The 21,409-nt window shown below is 40.6% G+C and overlaps 1 protein-coding gene across 1 annotated transcript in view; it reads right to left on the bottom strand.

The window, feature by feature from the left end:
- CDC5L (cell division cycle 5 like) overlaps window positions 1-21,409 on the bottom strand; it is a 1,268,000-nt gene that overhangs the window by 790,102 nt on the left and 456,489 nt on the right. The window lies entirely within an intron of this gene.

Here is a 21,409-nt window from a genome sequence, read left to right as displayed (position 1 = left end):
CATCACTCAACACTAGAGTCCCACAAGGATGTGTGCTAAGTCCTTTGTTCTTTACCCAGTTTACACACAATTGTACAGCCAGGTACAATACAAACCACATCATCAAGTTTGCTGATGACACAATGGTGGTGGGCCTTATTAGTAATGATGACGAAACAGCTACAGAAATGAGGTGGAACAGCAATGCAAACAAGACAAGAGAGATAACTGTGGACAGGAAACATCGCAAGGAACATTCTCCCCTCACCATCAGTGGAGAAACAGTGAGAAACACACAGTTTCTGGGAGTGCACATTGATGAGGACTTATCTTGGAACACCAATACAAAAGCTACAGTCAAGAAAGTGCACCAGAGATTGTACTTTTTAAGAAGGCTGAGGAGAGCGAATCTCCCATTGACAGTTCTCACTACCTTCTACAGAGGTACTACACAAAGCATCCTGAATAACAACCTCATAGTATGGTATAGAAGCTGCTCTACCTCTGAGTGCAAATCCTTCCAGAGAGTAGTGAAGGCACCAGAGAGCATCATCAAAACCACCTATCCATGACTTGTACTTATCCAGCTGTCTCAGCAGACCTACAGCAATAATTAAAGAGAGCACTCACCCTGCTTACAGACTATTCCTGCATCTATCATCCAGAAAGCGTTTCCGAAGCATACATTTCAGAACTACAAGATTCAGAAACAGTTTCTTCCCTAACGTCATCAGGCTGCTGAACTCTAGTAACAATTGTGCTCCATGATGGCCAGCTGGGTCAGTAGAAACTGTAGAAGTTTGTCTCAAATTGTGCATTAACCTGGTTACCAGTCGCATCTAATACTTAGTGTAATATTCACTATGACTGTAACTTATAGGCGATCTAGGGCAGTAGCAATGCAGTAAAATATCTCTTCTTTCAGTGCAATACATGTTGCAAGTTCATAAATTAACCATACTGCAATACTCGAAGGTCAATATTGCAATACTCTAATCTTCACAATGCAATACGCAAACGTCTATTTCTGTGCAAGGATAAATGCAATGTCTTATCCAAGTACCTGTGCAATACTAAAGTCTCATGCAAGTGTTGAATGCGAAAACTGCTAAAAATGTGTTTCTAATCATGTTCAGTATTAGTCTGTCTACCTGCATGTCCGTGATGTAACAGCTAGGTGTTATATGTGAAAATGTCTGTAAAAATAGTCTATATGTTCTCATAGGTTCATAGGTAAGTACTAGGCTATCTGCCTGGGGGCATCTATAAGCCTAACCAGAATGTGTTGGCTTTCGCCGCCCCCTTAGATTAGTTCCCTGTGCCTCAGTCCAGCACAGCCATTAGTTACCTGTGCCTCTGTCCAGCAGAGCCACTGCAGTGATCCACCGGATAAATTTTCTGTTTCCCATCCACTCGTCAAGGTTTCTCGAAGAGTGTTAGTAAGGGGCTCTGCCTAATGTAGACTGGAATCCTGTTCCAAAGCATGGGGAGTCTCTGTGACAGGAATCTATCCCTCCAGCACGTCCTATTTATCGTTGTGGTGAGGTTTAGATCCCTAGAGCATCTGGCTCTTTCGGATTTGTTTTTTTTTAGGTGGAGCATGTCCAACAATTCTGGATTGGATATGGCCTTGTATGTCAGGCAGAGATCACCTCTGAGTAAGCGGTATGCAACCGAGTACAGCTGGAGTTTCTTCAGTCGGGCTGCATAGCGCATATGTTTGAGGTCAGTAATCCTCTTGGTGAGGTACTTCTGTGATCTTTCCAGCTGTTGCAGGTGTCTTGTAAGGTACATCCTAAATGCGGCGTTGTACCTTATGATGGGTCTGATGAGTGATGAGTACAGGGGCACAATAACCTCTTTTGTTCTAGATGCGAACCCTTTTGTGATTAGGTGGGCCACATAGAAGGATTTTCTAACCACTTTGGCAATATGATTATCAAAGGATAGATTACTATCTACTTGGGTCCCCAGATCCCTTATTACATTTTCTGTATTTAGGGGACTAGCACGTATGTGGCAGTTCACGGGTACTTTGTTTTTTCCAAAGGGGATGACTATGCACTTTTTGGCATTTAGCTTGAGGCCATGATTTTGAAACCAGTTATCCGTCTCAGTGAGACCATTCTGGAGGATGTCTGTATCAGTTGGAGAGTCAGTTATGGCCCCCAGTTTGCAGTCGTCTGCGAACTTGTTCAGCCACAGTCCTCCTGTGCTTGCCTATACCTCTGAGAAGTAAATACCGAACAGGAGGGGTCCCAGGACTGAGCCCTGGGGGACGCCACTTGTAACTGGTTTAGAGTCAGACCTACAGCCTGCAACTCTCACCATGCGGGTTCTATCAGTGAGCTAATTGGCAAACCATCTCGTGACGTAGGGGTTTATGTTCAGGCTGGTAAGCTTGTCTATAATACCAGAATGGGGAATGGTGTTGAAAAGCCTTTGCGAGGTCTAGGTAGGCTATGTGGACCTCCTTTCCCTCATCTAAAGCCTTGGTAACTGTCTCAAAGAAGTCCACCAGGTTTAGGAGACATGATCTGCCCTTAACAAAGCCAAACTGGGTACAGTCCAATGTTTGAAAGTTCTCAATTCCATGATGATGCGTTCCATAGCCTTGCAGACCAGGCTAGTCAGGCATACAGAGCGAAAGTTCCCAGGGTCCGTTGTGGCTCCACCTTTGTGGAGCGGGATAACTGTTGCTGTGCGCCACTCTATGGGTATGTAGCCTGTAGAGAGGCTGAGTTTGAACAGTGTGTTTAGGTGAGGGGTTAGTTCATTTTGGAGCTAGTGTAAGACACAGCCTGGGACACTGTCTGGTCCCATTGAAGCTGTATTTTTGGCTTTGGATAGGGCTGTTTTAACCTGTGTCAGTGATTGCCGGGGCACTACATTCTTCTGGTATGGTTATGGGCCCTTTAGGGGGTGAGAGGGGGTGAAGTTTGCACTAAACCTGTCTGCCAGAATGTTGGCAATATCAGTTGGTTTACTGTATTTTGTGCCATCCTGCACTAACTCAGAGCAGATCTAAGAGTTTCCACTTAGGTTCTTGACATAGCTAAAGAACGCTTTGTGGTTATCTTTGGAGTCCTTGGCAATTTTTCTTTCAAAGCTAGCCTTGGATGATTTTATGAGGGATCGTAGTTTCTTGCTGATACTGATCAGGGATGTCTTTCCTTCTTGGGATTTTACTCTTTTCTGCACTAGTTTCCTCCTTCTATTGTATAGCTTGTTTATGGCAGGGGTTCACCAGACTGGTTTCCTTTTCTTGGAGGAGTGAGTCTTGGTTTTGCATGGGATAGCACGATCCATGCATTCTTGCAGGTGCTCATAGAGTGCCTTTGTAAGGGATTCAGTAGCTTGGACATGGTTGTCCTTTAGCATGGGGGCTGTAAACCTTTCTACCTCAGTCTTAAGTAATGTGAAGTTTGCTTTTGAAAAGTTTTTCACGGTTTTTCTCTGCACATTGAGTCCAGATACATGGAATTTCATTAAATTTTTGCACTTGTGTGACTGCTGAATGGCAATTAAGCTTACTTTGACTTAGTAGTATAAGTTTTTTGTTCTTTTAAAATTGTAAACAATTTATAACCATCACTGGTATACACTCAATGTTGGTTTGTATATATAACAATGTATTCTACTTCTCTAATATGTGGAGCTTTTCTCCCCAGGCCTCTGCTGAAAAGGGGCTACTAAGCCCAGTTGGACTACCCCGGTAAACAAATGTCAAATAAAAACTAATAAAAGCAAATTTAAGAAAAGATTTTTGTCTTGAAAAATAGCAAATGTCCTGAGATTTTATATATTTTTTTCCCACAGGATGCAATGTCCCAAAGAAGGACAGGCGGTAACCCTAACCTGCTCGTATACTATCTTCCCTCTTCATTCACCACACAAAAAGGGGTTTAATTTCTTTTTTCTTACTTTTTATCACAAATCCTAATTGTTCTCATTTCCCTTCCTGGGATACACTGTTTAAAACCTTCATCATGTTTCTATATTTTCAGAAATTCTCTTTGCTACTTACTACATTCTGCATATTACTTCTTGAATTTTCTTCTTCCACTCTACCCAGCATTCTCTGACTGCAGATTTCATTCTCATACTAGTGCTTTGATTCACAGGATCATAGGAAGTTACTAGGCTAATGACCCTAGGTCTAGCCAAGCTCTACCCTTATTTTCACGTTCAGCACCTACTGACCCTGTCCAAGAGGGACACAGGTGGAACCCCCAGGGTGAATTTATAATTACCCAGCCAATCGTCCAGACTGCATTTGAAGAGGGCCAATGGGGGTCTGTTCCAAAGGTATGGCAACCTCTGGGAGACAAATCTGTCCCTCAAGCAGGTTCTATTAATGTCACATGCCAGTTAAAAGTCTTTACAGCAAGTAACCGGTGTACCATTTGACTTATAGAGATGCAGCATTTCCAATAAAGCAGGGTCAGAGATTGCCTTGCATACAAGGCAGAGATCACTTCTGAGTATTCTGTATGAAACAGAATAAAGTGACAGTGATTTCAGATGATCCACACAGGACAGGTGCTGAAGACCTAGAATTTTCTTTGTGAGGAACCTTTGTGGTCTCTCCAATTGCTGTAGGTGCGTAAAGTACAGTTTTGTACCTACCATAAATGTAGATGTTCGAGTGCTAATACAGCTGCAGTCATAACAGATGGGTTATCCTGCCATCAGGCGGGTCCTCGGTCGGCCGAATTCCAATGTCTAGGTCCGGCGTCGGATGTCGTCGCTTCTTCCCTGACGTCAGTGCGGCAGGGGTATAAAAGAACCGGCCGACGCCATCTTCTTCAGTTTTTCTTGCCCCAGATGTCAGGTGCCCCCAGAAGGAAGGCAAAACATAAACTTAGGCAATAATGCAATATTGAATAATCAAAAAACAGTAGTTTGCAAGCAAATACACCATAAAAGAATACCCCAATCAGGTTGTATGAGAAGGTTGTTTGTCATAAGGCCTGTCCTAAGAGGGGATGGAGGGAGGGAAACCTGGACTGCAGCTGTATTAACATTCGAACATCTACATTTATGGTAGGTACAAAACTGTACTATGTTCATCGTGCATACAGCTGCAGTCATAACAGATGGGTAGAATCCCAAAGCTAAAAAGGGGTGGCAGGCACTAAGTGGAACTAGGAGGAACAAGGAGCCCGCTCTAGATTTAGAGTAAAGTGGAAGGTGATAGTGTTTGGAGAAAGTGTGCACAGAACTCCAAGTGGCTGCTTCCAAAATGTCCTTGGTAGGAACCCCCCTGAGGAAAGCTGCAGAGGTAGCTGTGGCCCTTGTGGAGTGGGATCTGATGCTTGAAGGCACAGTTTTTCCATGAAATGAGTAACAAAAGCGTATGCAGTGGGCTATCCATTTTGAGATTGTATGCTTGGAGATAGCCTTTCCTTGAGCAACTGTAGCATACGACACAAAGAGTTGCTCGGATTTTCTGAATGGCTTTGTCCTGTCCAAATAATAACGAAGCTGTCTGTGAATGTCCAAGGAATGTAGTAGTCTTTCCCCTTTGTTTTGTGGGTTAGGGTAAAAGGTAGGTAAGTGGATAGTCTAATTCAATGCTACACTGGATACTACCTTTGGCATAAAGGAAGGGTTGGTTCGTAAGGAAACTCTGTCCTGATTGAAAATTATGAAAGGTTGCACAGCCATGGGGGCCTGTAGTTCCGAAACCCTGCGTGCTGAGGTGATAGCCAGAAGGAAGGCAGTTTTCCATGACAAATATTGTAGTTCTGTTGAAGCAGCTGGCTCAAATGGAGGCAGGGTCAGTTTTTCCAAAATGAAGTTGAGGTCCCAAGCAGGTACTGGTGGTTTCCTTGGGGGTTTTATATTCTTAGCCCCTCTGAGGAACTGTCTTAAGAGAGGATGAGAGAATAAAGGAGGATCTGTGTTGTATTGTGCAGAAATGGCTAAAGCATGGATCTTGATGGAGGAGAAGGAAAGTCCACTGTTTAACATCTCAGCTAGGTACTGTAATATTTGAGGTAAATTTATTACCCAAGGATTCTGGCCCTTTTTCTGATTCCAGGCACAAAACTGTTTCCATTTGGCAGAGTAGGCTTTTCTAGTAGAAGGTCTTCTGGCCTCCAAGATGACATCCTGCACCTCCTTGGAGAGGAGGGTCTGTTGGGAAATCAAGGGATTCTCCATGTGGCTAGATTGAGGGTTTTTAGCTGACTGTGAAGAGTTTTGAAGTTGTGCTGGGACAACAGAAGAGGCACTAGAGGCAGGATCCATGGTGGGGAATGCGTCAGGCTCTTCAGGAGTGGATACCAGTGTTGTCTTGGCCACTCTGAAGCAATGAGAATCATGTTTGGCCTCTCTGCTCTGGCTTTTAATAGAACTTTGGGCAGCAGAGGGAGAGGTGGAAAGGCATAGACTGTCAATGTTGTCCACCTGAAAGAAAGTGCGTCCACTTTCCAGGCCTGTGGATGATAGGTCCTTGAACAAAATTTTTTCAGTTGGTAATTTCTGTGGGTAGCAAAGAGATCTATGTCTGGCTGTCTCCATGCCTGAGTTATCTTTGCGAAAACTTGAGGATGCAACTTCCATTCATGTGGATCTGTCATATTTCTGCTTAGGCTGTCTGCCAGTGTGTTTTCCTTCCCTGGCAGGAATTGTGCTTGAAGTTGGATTTGCAATTCCAGAGCCGTGTTCCAAAGGGACATGGCTAGTCTGCACAGGGGGTATGAATGAGTTCCTCCCTGTTGGTTTATGCACCACATCACTGTGGTGTTGTCTGTCCTTATCAATAGCTGGCCTGGATGCAGTAGGTCTTTGAAGGCCATAATAGCATTTTGCACTGCTAGCATTTCCTTTTGATTGATGTGTAGGTGCTTCTCTTTTTGGGACCATTTTCCCTGAATGCATTGATCTGTCATGTGCGCCACCCAGGCGTAGTCCAAGGCGTCTGTTGTGATGATTTGATTTGCTTGAGGTATGCAGAAGGGGAGACCTATGTTTCTTTGGCATGCTTGAGCCCACCACAGAAATTCCTTTTGAAGACATGGAATGAGTGGTATAATTTGTTTCCAAACTGTGGCTGTGTCGAGACTATAAGTTTTTTAGGTACCATTGAAGTTTCCTCATATGCAGCTTTGCACATGGGATCGGCAGGATGCAAGATGCCATGAATCCCAGAGCCTGCAGGATTTTCCTTGCAGTCAGCCTGGTGAAGGTTGCCATTTTGCTGAAGTATTGAGATAGTTGCCCTTGCTTCTCTGGCGTGAGGTAGGCCATCTGGGTGTTTGTATTCAAGCTGGCACCCAGGAAAATTATTGCTTGAGAGGGTATTAGTTTTGATTTCTTTTTGTTGACTGTGTATCCCAGAAAGTTCAACAGTTTTATTACAAACGCCAGGTGTTTCAGAAGTATGTGCTTGCTGTCCGCTTGGATCAGGCAGTCGTCCAGATATGGGTATATTTGTATCCCTTGAAGTCTGCAGAAGGAAATTACTGATGCCAGGCATTTCGTAAACACTCTGGGTGCAGTAGATAAGCCAAAGGGCAATGCAGAGAATTGATAATGGGTTGAACCTGCAAGAAATCTGAGGTATCTTCTGCAATCTTGTCTGATAGGGACATGCAGGTATGCCTCCTTGAGGTCCAATGTTACCAGCCAAGACTCCTTGCCCAGCATGGGAAGAAGCTGCTGTAATGTGAGCATCTTGAATTTTGGTACGTGTAAATATGTGTTTAGGATGGATAGGTCTAAAATAGGTCTCCAATCTTTGTCTTTCCTTGGTACCAGGAATAGCCTGGAATAAAAACCTTGACCTTGTTCTTTTGCAGGTACCTCTTGAATAGCTTTCATGTCCATGAGAGCTGAAATTTGTTTTTGTGCCTCTGCTCTTTGATTTTGTGGCAGGTTTGGCATGCCTCTCATTTTTGGAAGGGTGTGAAAGTGGAATCTGTAGCCTCTGTCTATAATGTCCAGGATCCATTTGTCTTTTGTGACAATATGCCAATTTTTTGAAAATAATGCCAGTTTTCCGCCTAAAGGTGCTGCCATTAAAGCTTTGCTTGGCATGCAAAGGGGAAAGTCATTGTGTCTGCTTTCTGAATGACTGTGATCTATCTTTTCCACCTCTTGGGGTTGGTGCTTGCCATTGTCTGGCTCTGAATGATCCTTGAGATTGCCCTCTACCCCTCGGGCACCTGTATCTGCCTCTGAGGTCTGTCCGTGGCTGGAAAGGACCAATTTTTTGAAGGCCAGTTTCTGCTGAAACGTGGAGGTTGTACCTGTAGGAAATCTTTCACTGTTTGCATTGATCTTGCCTTTTCCTCCATTTTCTTTAGTACCTCCTCAGCTTTAACACCAAACAATACATCTTTTTGAAGAGGTGCATCTAGTAATTTAGCTTTGACATGATCTGGTAAGGTTTGCTCTTTGAGCCAAGCATGTCTACGTATGACAGACCCTGTAACAGCAGCTCTACATGAGGCCTCTAAAGCATCAAAACCACACTGCAAGGTATGTTTACCCACTTGCTCTGCACTATGCAACAAATCCTGCAACTCCTTTAAATCTGGTTGCTCAGGTTGTGTCATTTTGCTTTTCAACTGAGATAACAAAAACTGTTGATACTTTAACATATGGAACTGACAGTTTAACGCCCTCATGGTTAAACTGGCCGAGGTGTACACCTTTTTCCCCCACCTTTCTAAAGATCTGGAATCTCTCTCTGAAGGTAATGGTTTTTAGCAGTAGAGGCCTTAATTCCCTTGGGACCCTGTGAAATAGTTTCTGGGTCAGCAGCATGGCTTTTGTATAGGAACTGGTGTGAATCATGAACCCGGTAATACCGGTCAGGTTTAACAGGAGCTGGAGGTAAAGAATCTGGGTTGAGGCTGGCTTCTGTGTACACATCATCTAATATATCTAAGACAGGAGGGATAGCCAGAGGCCTGTGCTGGGGAAGCAAGAGAAAATCCCTGAGCCTTTTCTTGGAATCTGAGTAATCTTGGCCTTCCCAGTGAAAGTGTTTCCTCAAGGTATGTAGGGTTTCCCCAAAAGAATAGTCCTCAGGGGGGGAGACCGAGGGAATGGACTCCTCTGCATCAGAGTCTTCAAAAGGGGAATATGTATATTCCTGGTCCTCAGAATGTTCTGAGGTAATAGAGGCTTGATCTGAGGAAGGGTAGTCTTCCTCCAATCTGGGCCTTTTGTCCGAGGGGGGTTGAGAACCCCTGATAAGTGCAATCAAATCCTCAGCCATTTTGAGCATCTGTTTTTTAGGCATGGGGCCTTGAGAGGGGGTCTGTGGTCCTTGTGTTTTAGTTTTCATGGCTGCTTTAGATTTTGTGAAAGCCTTAATGGAAAAGGAGGAAGGCCTGAAGACACCTTGAGAAGTGGCAGGCCTGCCTAAACTCTGAGTTTCTCCGCCAACTGTGGCGTCGGTATCTGTAGTTGGAATGGGGGCCGAGGAGCCTGCGACCTCGGGCACAGAAGACACCGGTAATGAAGCGTCATCGGTACTCAGGGGCTGCGTAGGCGCCTCGCTGAGAACCAGAGCACTGGTAGTCGGCTTTAGCGTGGTGTCGGTAGAAGTCGCGGACCTCGTATGTTGGTCCTTATCTTTGCTTCTTTTACTCAAAACTGGAGTCGGAGTATCCGACGACATAATGTAATTACATTTTTTACCAAAATAGTGATGGGCGAACTCCGCCCGACGCTTAATAGTGCGTTTGTTGAATCTAGCACAAAAACGGCAGGCCGAGATATCATGGTCTGGGCCTAAGCAAGGACTACAGAAAGAATGGAAATCCTTATGTGGTATTTGCTTCCCACAAGAAATGCAATTATTAACTTTGTCTGACATCGGTCTGAGGCAAGAAAAGTTTCCCCAACGGGGTACTTAGCTTTCAAGAAGACTTCGGCTGAAATATTTTCGTAAATCTCAGGAGCTGGCCGACCGGCACTTGCGAACTGCTTCTGCTTCGGGCACCGCGTGGCAAGAAAGACTAGAGAAGATGGCGTCGGCTGGTTCTTTTATACCCCTGCCGCACTGACGTCAGGGAAGAAGCGACGACAACCGACGCCGGACCTAGACTTTGGAATTCGGCCGACCAAGGACCCGCCTGACGGCAGGATAACCCATCTGTTATGACTGCAGCTGTATGCACGATGAACATCAAGGTACATTCCAAAAGGGGTGCTGTACTCAATTATTGGCCTGTTGAGGGAAGAATAGAGAGAGATTATAACTTTTTTTTTTCTGGTGGCAATGGCCTTACTTATGAGATGAGCAATATAAAATGCCCTTCTTACCACTCTGGAGACATAGTGGTCAAAGGTAAGGTTGCTGTCAACCTGTGTGCCAAAGTCTCTCAACACCGAGTGTGTAGTTAAGGCATTGCTATTGATGTGGTAGTTAGCAGGAACATCGCTCTTACTGAAAGGGATAATTATACATTTTTTTGCACTGAGCTTAAAGCCATGACTTTGGCACCAATCCCTTTTGTTTGTGTAAGACCCTCTTGTTGGATGTTGACATCATTTGGAGAGTCTGTGACCGCTCCCAGTTTGCATTCATCAGCAAACTTTGTTAGCCACAGACCTTTAGTTTTTGCTTATACTTCGGATAAATAGATTCCAAACAGTAGAGGTCCCAGGACTGATCCTTGTGGAACACCATTGGTTACAGGTCTGCTGTTGGAGGTGGATTCCCTTATTTTGACTATATAGGTTCTATCAGTGAGCCAGTTAGTGACCCATCTAATGATATAAGGGTTGATACCTAGCTGGGAGAGTTTGTCAATTATGCCTGAGTGGGGGATATTGTCAAATGCCTTAGCTAAAGTCTAGGTATGCTGTATGCACAGATTTCCCCTCATCCAGGGCCTTGGTGACTGTCATGAAGTCCCACCAGAACTGATAAAACAAGACGATCAACTCACTCACTCAATGTTCATTAACTTATTCCCCGTATGTGAATGAAATTATGAATATAGTATTAAAATATTGGAAGAACTTAATAGTAGCTGATGATATCAAACAGATATTTGGTGAAAAACACAGTTTTGTGTTTAAGATGGGTTTGAACATTAAGAGGTTATTACAATTAGGGAGTACAGAAAGAGACAGATACAATAGTAACAAGGCTACTCCTAAATGTGGGTCATGTAATCAATGTCATTTGATTAATGAGAGTGATGGAATAAAATTACAGAATTTAAATAGGACCTACATTAAATTTAGAAGGGGGAATTGTAACAGTAAGAATATTATTTATTTAGCTAGTTGTTTATCATGCCCTGCTTACTATATTGGCAAAACAGAGAGACTATTTAAGAAAAGAATTTATGATCATGTTTACAAAATTAGGGTACATGACACCAAGAATGCTTTATATAGACATATAGAGAAGAAAGGTGAACATCATAGCTTCAGTTTTGCCATAATAGATCAAGTTTTTACATCAAATAGAGGGGGCAGTTTTAAAGCAATACTAAGCAAAAAAGAAAGCATGTGGCAAGTGTTGACCGATGCCACAAAAGAACCGGGTATAAATGATTTTATTTCTATTAAACCCTTTCTAATGTTGGCTTGATCAGTCACCATCAGGTGCAATATGTTATCAAAAAATTATGTATGTGTTTGTTAGTTACATCAATGGGGTATAAAATTTGGTATTGCAATTTTATTCATTTAGTATTTTTTAGAAAAATATTTATATTAATTATTATTTAAGGTTTTAGTAAGTTTTAGGATATACTGATGTATTGGTTGTCTTTATAATTATGTTTTTTTAAAATATGTACAAATTATATTAAGCACTGGCACTTTAAATTTTTGCCTTTAGAATGGCGCCAAAAAGATTTTAAAAGGATTGTATTGTGATTCAATCAGCTGTTCTGAAGAAGTCTGCGATAAGCGGATGAAAGCGCTTAACAGTTGTTCATGTGGATTTTAGTTTCCAATACTGTGGATTGTCTTTAATAAATATATCTTTGGATATACACCATTTTTGCCTTATTCGAGTAAGCCTGCATGCTACTTTTTAAACCTAGCTGGGACGGTGAGTTGACCGTCTTGTTTTATCAGTTCTGGTGTTGCCGTTTGTGTTCGAATATTTACGGTGTTGGTCAGCTATGGAGAAAGTAAGCGAGGCGGTGGACACTTCATTGAATAAGGATGAGTTTGTTTCCCTAAAGTCTGAGGTTCGTTCTCTACGAGAAGAGGTGGCCCGCTTGATAGAGGTAGTGGGACGATTACATATGGGCAGCATTCAGAAAGGTGAAGCCTGCGGACAGAAGGAAACATTGAGTACGGAAAGCAAGGTGCCATCTCAATTATCTATTCCTAATGGTCAGGGGAACCTGGCATGCGGAGTCAGGGAACATCTAACATTTTACTCAATACTAGTCAAGAAAAGGACAATGCCAGTGCGACTTCAGAGCATGATTTTACATTTGATTTTTCATTGTTTCATCAAGAGGATGACAGCGAGCGGACGGGGGCTTGCCCTAAAAGACTGTTACCAGTAAAAACATATGCAGCTACGACTAAATCGAATAATTTTTATCTAAAGGTACTGTTAATAATTCATCAAGTCCAAGAGCTACCAATGACTTACCTAACAAAAATGACAATGGTCATATGAGATTGGACAATTTTTTAACTAGTAATGTTGAATTTAAAATGTCTGATAAAAGAACATATACAAAAACATTTTATGATAGAAATGATAATAAGTATAAAAAAGGAACCTTAAAGGAAAAGATTTTTGAACTTGGAAAATTATTGCAGGTTGTTAAAACAATCAAAGTAGATAATGCATATCTCACTAAATGTATATCCATGGGAATAGTACCGATGGGTATAAGATTTTTTAAGGTACCCATGGGTATTAATTTAGATACTGATACACAGATGGAATTTAATGCTATATTTAATTAATTTGGAATAAATTATATGAATTTATTGGTCAAAAAGGATGATGAAAAACTTAGTAAAACTGTGTTGGAAGTTGAAAAATTGAATAATGATATAGTGTCTGATGTACTTTTTGCACAATGGCATGCATTATATGACAAACAGTTCAAATATGCAGAAAGTAATGTGGAAAAATTATATGAAAGGAAGAACAAAAAGTTAAATCGGGATGTTATACAATATAAAGAAAATAGGGCATATATATGGGGTAATGAGCGTAAACACACTAAGGAAAACAGATGGGATGATCATGCAGTGACACATACAGATGAGCATATGAATTTCCAGGGGGGGTCGTTATTTCACCCCAGCAACAAAACAGAACTATCGGGGGAATCGGTACAGGCAGTACTAGAGAATGTGATGGCGCATAATACCCCAGATGACACTCTAGACAGAGTAAGTCTTGTGGATAATATTGTTAGAGAAGAAGAAGAAAATATTATTCATCATGTTAATGATCTTATAGTGTATAATTACACCATTATTGTACAAAGGATGAATTAGGAACCTTATTTATTAAAGGAATGAAATATATACCTGCCACCAAGTTTAATTTAGTAGACACTATTATAGACGTAAAATTGTATTGTATAAGATTAAATTTAGCATTAATGTTTAACAACAAAAATAAAAAAGATGCATTTACAACGGAAAGTAATAAATTAAAGAAAAAAAGTACATTTATACCACCCCCTAATAAAAAGGTTGAAAATTTTGAAGAATTGGTTTGTTCTGATATTTATAACTATAGTCAAAATATTAATAAACAACGGGTGATGGATAATTTGACTACAAAAGAAAGGGAATGTTTAGTAGAACTTATGAATAATAGAAATATCAGAGTAATGAAACCCGATAAGGGAGGGGGGATAGTTTTATACAATACTATTGATTATGTCAATGAAATCCAAAAAATATTAATTGACACAGGAAATTATGAAATCACTTCTATTAATGAAATAAATATAAGTTATAGGAAAATAGATTTGGCATTAGATGAATATTTATTGGATCAGAGAATAACAGAAGATATATATGAATTTATGAAAGTAGAATTTTCCACTCCAGCTACCATTATAGGTATACCAAAGGTACATAAGAATATTAATAAACCCCCTTTTCGCCCAATCATTTCTGGAAGTAAGTCCAAGACATTCAATATAGGTGTGGTGATAGATAGATGGGTTAAACCCATATATAGAAACATTCCTCATCTCACTAAAGATTCATGGATATTTCTTGCTCAACTCGCACCTGATAAATGTAATGAGAAATTAACATATATAACTACTGATGTTGTCAACTTATTTTCATGTATCCCGAAAGAACAGCGACTTGAAGATTTTTGTAATAGTCTTAGAAAATATTCTAATTTGACATGGGATTGAATTAACTTAATAACTGATATGATGGAAATAGTATTGAATAATAACTATACATTATGAAGGTGAATATTTTAAACAAGTAAGGGGTGTAGCTATGGGGGCTTCATGTGCCCCTATATTTGCAAATATGGTTATGCTAGAGTGGGAAAATACATTTTTATTTAACTGCAAATATTATGAACATATTTCTTATTACACGAGGTTTCTTGACAATATGTTTGTCTTATGGAAAGGACCGGTTGAAATGATAGATGAATTTATAGATTATTTGAATAATACAAGTAGTTTTTTCAAATTCACATATAGTTTTAGTTATGAATGGATCTCTTACTTGGATACATATATAAAACACACAGAGCTTGGATTTCAATCGGAGATATATATGAAGAAAACATTTTCGAATGGATATATGGAATTTACTAGTCATCATCCAAGACATATGCTAAAAAACATCTTTAAGGGTCAATGCATTAGAGCAGCCAGGCTATCATCAAATTATGAAATTATGACAAGGGAAATAGAATTTATAACATCTATGTTTAGTAATAAAGGCTACCCGGATGGCTTGTTGAAGGACATTTCACAGTTTGTTATTAAGGAATGGGGTAATAAATATTGTCCTATATTAGGAATAGGACAAGAAATTAGTAGTGTGAAAAAAGGAAAACTGGATAATGTTCCAATTAATAAAGTATGTTCATTAACTTAATCCCCGTATGTGAATGAAATTATGAACATAGTATTAAAATATTGGAAGAACTTAACAGTAGCTGATGATATCAAACAGATATTAGGTGAAAAACCCAGTTTTGTGTTTAAGATGGGCTTGAACATTAAGAGGTTATTACAATTAGGGAGTACAGAAAGAGACAGATACAATAGTAACAAGGCTACTACTAAATGTGGGTCATGTAATCAATGTCATTTGATTAATGAGAGCGATGGAATAAAATTACAGAATTTAAATAGGACCTACATTAAATTTAGAAGGGGGAATTGTAACAGTAAGAATATTATTTATTTAGCTAGTTGTTTATCATGTCCTGCTTACTATATTGGAAAAACAGAGAGACTATTTAAGAAAATAATTTATGATCATGTTTACAAAATTAGGGTACATAACACCAAGAATGCTTTATATAGACATATAGAGAAGAAAGGTGAACATCATAGTTTCAGTTTTGCCATAATAGATCAAGTTTTTACATCAAATAGAGGGGGCAATTTTAAAGCAATACTAAGCAAAAAATAAAGCATGTGGCAAGTGTTGACCAATGCCACAAAGGAACCGGGTATAAATGATTTTATTTTTATTAAACCCTTTCTAATGTTGGCTTGATCAGTCACCATCAGGTGCAATATGTTATCATAAAATTATGTATGTGTTTGTTAGTTACATCAATGGGGTATGAAATTTGGTATTGCAATTTTATTCATTTAGTATTTTTTAGAAAAATATTTATATTAATTATTATTTAAGGTTTTAGTAAGTTTTAGGATATACTGATGTATTGGTTGTCTTCATAATTATGTTTTTTAAAATATGTACAAATTATATTAAGCACTTGCACTTTAAATTTTTGCCTTTAGAATGGCGCCAAAAAGATTTTAAAAGGGTTGTATTGTGAGTTAATCAGCTGTTCTGAAGAAGTCTGAGATAAGCGGATGAAAGCGCTTAACAGTTGTTCATGTGGATTTTAATTTCCAATACTGTGGATTGTCTTCAATAAATACATCTTTGGATATACACCATTTTTGCCTTATTCGAGTAAGTCTGCACGCTACTTTTTAAACCTAGCTGGGACAGTGAGTCGACCGTCTTGTTTTATCAGTTCTGGTGTTTCCGTTTGTGTTCGAATATTATGAAGTCCCACCAGGTTTAACAGGCATGATCTCCCTTTCACAAATCCAAACTGAACAGGGTCAACTGTTTAGAGATTACCTATATCTTCGTTGAGAAGGTCCATGATGATTCGCTCCATGACCTTGCAGATAAGGCTAGTCAGGCTAATAGGTCTATAGTTCCTGGGTTCAGTGGAAGCACTACTTTTGTACAAGGGAATAACAGTGGCCATTTTCCATTCAGCTGCGATGTAGCCAGTGTTTAGACTATGACTGAAAAGAGTACCAAACGGTGTTGCTAATTCTTGCTGGAGCCCATGTAGGATGCAGCCTGGGATGTTATCAGGTCCCATAGATGCTGTTTCTGGCCTTAGAGAGGGCATTAACGACCTGCTCTATAGAGGTAAAAGGTAGGGGACAGGTGGTAGGGATGTCATGCGGTATGTGTGGCGGGGACAGAGGAGTGAAGTTTTCACAGAACCTGGCAACCAGCAGGTTAGCTATGTCCACAGGCTCAGTATATGTGGTTATCATTAACTGCCAGTTCAGCACAAATCTGGCCCTTTCCTTTTAGGTTACAGATGTAACTAAAGAATGCCTTATGGCTGTCTTTAGTTGAGGAAGTTAATTTGAATTCATAGTTTCCTTTGGAGAACTTCACAAGGTCTCATTTGCTTGTTTCACCTGAGGAGGGAGTACTTCCAGTTTAGGGCTCGCTCTCTCTTATTCTTATACAGCAATTTTTTCTTCGTATTGTAAAGCCTGCTAATGGAAGTTTTCCACCAGGCAGGTGTGTTCTTCCTTCAGGAGCTTGTTTTGTTCAGGTATGGCCAAGTCAGTGAAGTTATACAGGTGTTTGTATAAAGCACTGGTGTAGAACTCGGCATAGTTGCCAGTTCTATCTGAGGGGGTAGTTGCAGAGAAGCTATTAATGCCATCCTGTAAGAGGTTAGAATCTGCTTTGGAGAAGTTTTTTTAGTTTAGTTGCTGCTGGGGGGGGGGGTCAGGTCTGATAGTTACTTCAAATGAGACTGTTCTTCCTTGGTGAGATCTGACCACAGATCAAACAGTGAGTGTGCTACAGTGGTTCCCCATATTGGTAAGCACCAGATCCAGGACGTTGGCATCCCTTGTGGGGGTGTCAACTAGCTGGTCCAGGTCAATGTAGTTAAAGTCAAGGAACCTTAGGGAAAGTGAATTTGGGCACAAGTAATTTACCCAGTAAGTTATTGGCCTGATGAGGGAAGAATACAGGGAGATAATAACTTTTTTTTTTCTGGGGGCAATGCTCTTACTTATGATGTGAACAGTATAAAATGTCCTTCTTACCACTGTGGAGACATAGTGACCAAAGGTAAGGTTACTGTCAGCCTATGTGCCCAGGTCTCTCACCACTGAATGTGTAGTTAAGGTGTTCCTATTCATGTGGTAGTTAGCCGTTAGTTAAAGTCACCCAAAACCATGGTGTTCAGATGCATCCTGATAGACTCAAGTAGATCCAAATAGGCAGAGGGGGTGCCCTGATTCATGGTGGGTGTCCTGTAGCGGGCAGGGACTTGAATAAGTGTCCTACTAACAGCTAATTGCACCTGAAGTATCTCCAGGGAACCATGCTGTTTTGTCTAATCTGGAGATGCATTTATCTTTAATGAAAATTAATACACAGCCTCTATTAGTTTTCATGCTTTCAGTTTGTGGTCTGAATGTGTGGAAGGAGGTGTAACCTGGCATGGCTGGGGTGCTCTCCACAGCTTGGAACCAGGTCTCCATGACTGCATAAATGTCTGCATCTTCCAGGGTGAAGACTATTTCTAGCAAACGCAGTTTTGTGTTAAGACTCCTACCATTTAGCAGCATAACCTTGAGGTTGTTTTTAGGTTTTATGTTGGGAATCTTTTCCTTGAGACACTGCCTAAAAACGCACTATGGGGGTGGGCAGGAGCCTTAGCCAGCAGCCAAAATCCCAGGGGTGACAGATGAAGGCCATCTCTGGCAAAGCATTGAAGTCTGTCCATCATATCATCCCAGGCTAACAGATACTGGATCCCCATAGAATAACATCAGAAACTAAGCCAATTATTAAAGTCAATAATTTTCTGTTTGTATTCAGACATCATGCTAGGTGAAGGTAAAATGCTGCTTAACGATAGAGACATACCTGCCAGAGACACACAGTCCGAGAGCTCAGTCATGTCTCTCTTCTCTACAGTCCAGAGAGGTACATCTCAAGTTGTTCACAACATGGACTACGACAGAGTCATAACAGTACCTGTTGTTGAGAGACCTGAGTGGACGTGTGATATGGTGGATCCTAGCATCTGAAAGACAGCTAACCATGACCTTTTCCTTATCTAGCCTGGTGAGAGGGACATGTGTGTCTCTCATGATACATCACCTATGACTAATATGTTTGGTTTTGTGGTTTGCCTTAAGGGCTTGACAGGTGAGACACTGTTAGGTGAACTATTATGTGTATTGTGTTCTGCAGAGGAAGTATTATGTGCAGTAGGTTTGTGTTTGGGAGGTCTCCAATGTTTAGGTATGTTTCTTGTGAGGACCTCCGCATACGTAGGCATGTGTGATGTGGGTTTGGGTGGAGTAGGAGATGGTGTGCTTGTTGACAACCCGCTCATTTTCATATGTACTAACTGGTGTGGGAGAGAGCATGGATTCAAGCTTCTTCTTATAGCTGCATTTCTTACATGTTGAGTTTGTGTGGACTAGGACACAGGGCTGTCGGTGAACATGAGGAAGTTGCTACACTGCCTCAGAATGCCCATGCTGACCAAGCTGGCTGGAGAAACTACGGGAAATTGTCCATCCATAGTGTTAGGTAAATTTATATGGTCAGGAAGAGAGGTTGTGTTTAGGAATGGCTAGTGGGTGTGACAGGTGTGTTGGTACCTATGAGGTTAGGCTTAGTGTTCCACCTGATAGCATAGCAGGGCAGTGAAAAACCTCTGGAGGAAAATTTAACAAGTAAAATGTTTGCGTCTAAACACCAATAATAACCAACCGCTATGCAGCAGTGTATGATGGTGCACTACACGAAGACAAGCGCAAATACAGGCCTTAAACAAAACAAGAGATAACCCTTTTAACCCAAATTAGCCAATAAGGATGTTCTCTCTAAGCACTACTCCAATCACTTTCAATAAGATGGGACCCAGACAGCATTCTTCTCCCACAAGAGTGCAGAAGGGCCTTCACTTATAAGGATAGCTTGAATTTGATGCACAGAAGTTACAAAACAGACCCAGAAACAGAAAACCTGGAAATGGATTATGCTACAGCCGAACTAGTACAGTAATTATTTTATTTATTTATTGACATTTGTTGACTGGGAAAGTCAACTGGATCAGAATAAAACATTTCCAGTGGAGGCCCGGGGAGAAAAGATCCAATAATAACTCAAAGTTACTACAAAAAAGAAAAGAAAAAAAACTAAACAAAATTACTCAAGATAAAACTTACAATAGTAAGAACACAGTACAAGGATTAGTAACATTTCTTAGTTATTAGAAGTAAACAGAGTACGATGTCATTATGCAGTCTAAATAAATGACAGTACACAGTAAAACGTGGCAAAAAAGACGGTACAGACAATTCAAGCAAACAGCAGAATGTAAATACAAATTAAACGTGAAATATAAGAGCAAAAACAGGCACTTAACAGTTAGTTGGAATCAACAGATCAGATCATTCAATATCTCAGTGAAGAGCTTCTTGTAGTGCACAAGTGATACCAAATAGTCTAGATTCAGTAAGTCTGAATCTAGCCTATGTTACGAAGTGCAGAAGTACTAGAAATTCAAAGTGCATAAAACACAGTCAACAACAAAAAAAAAAACAGTTTAAAGTGGCAACTCACCAGCAATTCCCAGCTTAGAAGGGTGGAGGCCACATTCTCCTGCCAAAAGAGTTTAGACCACAAACCTTCCTAATGTAAAACAACTGGTTTTAGAGCCCAGGTGCTTAAGCCAAAACTAAAACATATCAGAAGACAGGCACAATAGGCCTTCAACCAGCAATTTCCAGCTTAGAAGGGTGCAGGCTAACTAGTTTGGAGCCCAAGTGCTTAAACCAGAATAAAGACACCTAGAATAACAGGCACAATAGGCATTCAACAGCAATTCCCAGCTCAGACAGGTGTAGGCCACACTCTCTCCCACCACAAGAGTCTAGACCACAACTCTGCCAATGTAAAATAACTAGTTTGGAGTTCAAGTGCTTAAACCAGTACTAAGATACTTTCAGAATAATAGACACAATGAGCCATCAACCAGCAATTCCCAGATTACAACAGTGTAGGCCATCTTCTCCTGCCACAACAGTTTAGGCTACCAATCTTTCTAGTGTAAAATAACTGGTTTGGAACCCAGGTGCTTAAACTGGAACAAACACAAAACAACAGGCACAATAAGCATTCACCCAGTAATTCCCAGCCAGGCAGAGGCCACCCTCTCCTCCCACAAGACTGTACACCACAAACCTTCTTAGCTTAAAATAACTGGCCTGAAGCCCACGTCCTTAAACCAAAACTGACAGACTTAGAGTAACAATTTCAACTTAATCAGGCAACTAACAGGCAGTAATACATGCAGCAGAATAAATGCAACTGAACAATTTATGAACAAGCAACAAAAGCAAAAAAGTAATAAAAGTAGGAAGAGACACAAATGCAGTAAAAGCAGCAGAAAATATTTTTTAAAGTAGAAAGAGAGGAAACAGAAGATAATTCAAGTCTAAGAAAATAAGGGGGTGGCCTTTCCCAGGTGATCTCACTGTACTCAATAGAATGAACTGATGTGATGGGACTGGGAGGAGTGCCCAATATCAAATTTATAGTAGAGGCGGGCAACTCAAAAGTCACTTAGTTTTAACAACACAACAGTTGGGCAGGTGGCTTGAAAAAATAAAATGTACACAGAATCAGAACAGAAAAAGGATTCCTGCAGTAAAGTCCACAACCCTGAGATATGTTCACAAAACACAGCCTTTGCAGAATACTGTTAAAACAAGAACCTAAGAGCAGTGCAGTAACAAGCTGATGGGATTTATTTAACAAGTGCAAGAAGTGATAAAAATCAACCAATAAATACATGCGGCACAGGAATGTAAAATATCACTGAAACAGAACAAGTACAAAAAATATAGTTGTATCAGCTTAGTATGTCCAGATGGTCTTAGAAGCACTCAAATGCTTGCAGCCAGCCACAGGTAAACAACCAGGTACAAAAGAGCAG

This window comes from Protopterus annectens, chromosome 2.part1 (assembly GCF_019279795.1).
Source record: "Protopterus annectens isolate FY-2018-M chromosome 2.part1, PAN1.0, whole genome shotgun sequence".
NCBI lineage: Eukaryota > Metazoa > Chordata > Ceratodontiformes > Protopteridae > Protopterus > Protopterus annectens.
This window is presented reverse-complemented; position numbering and strand designations above follow the sequence as displayed.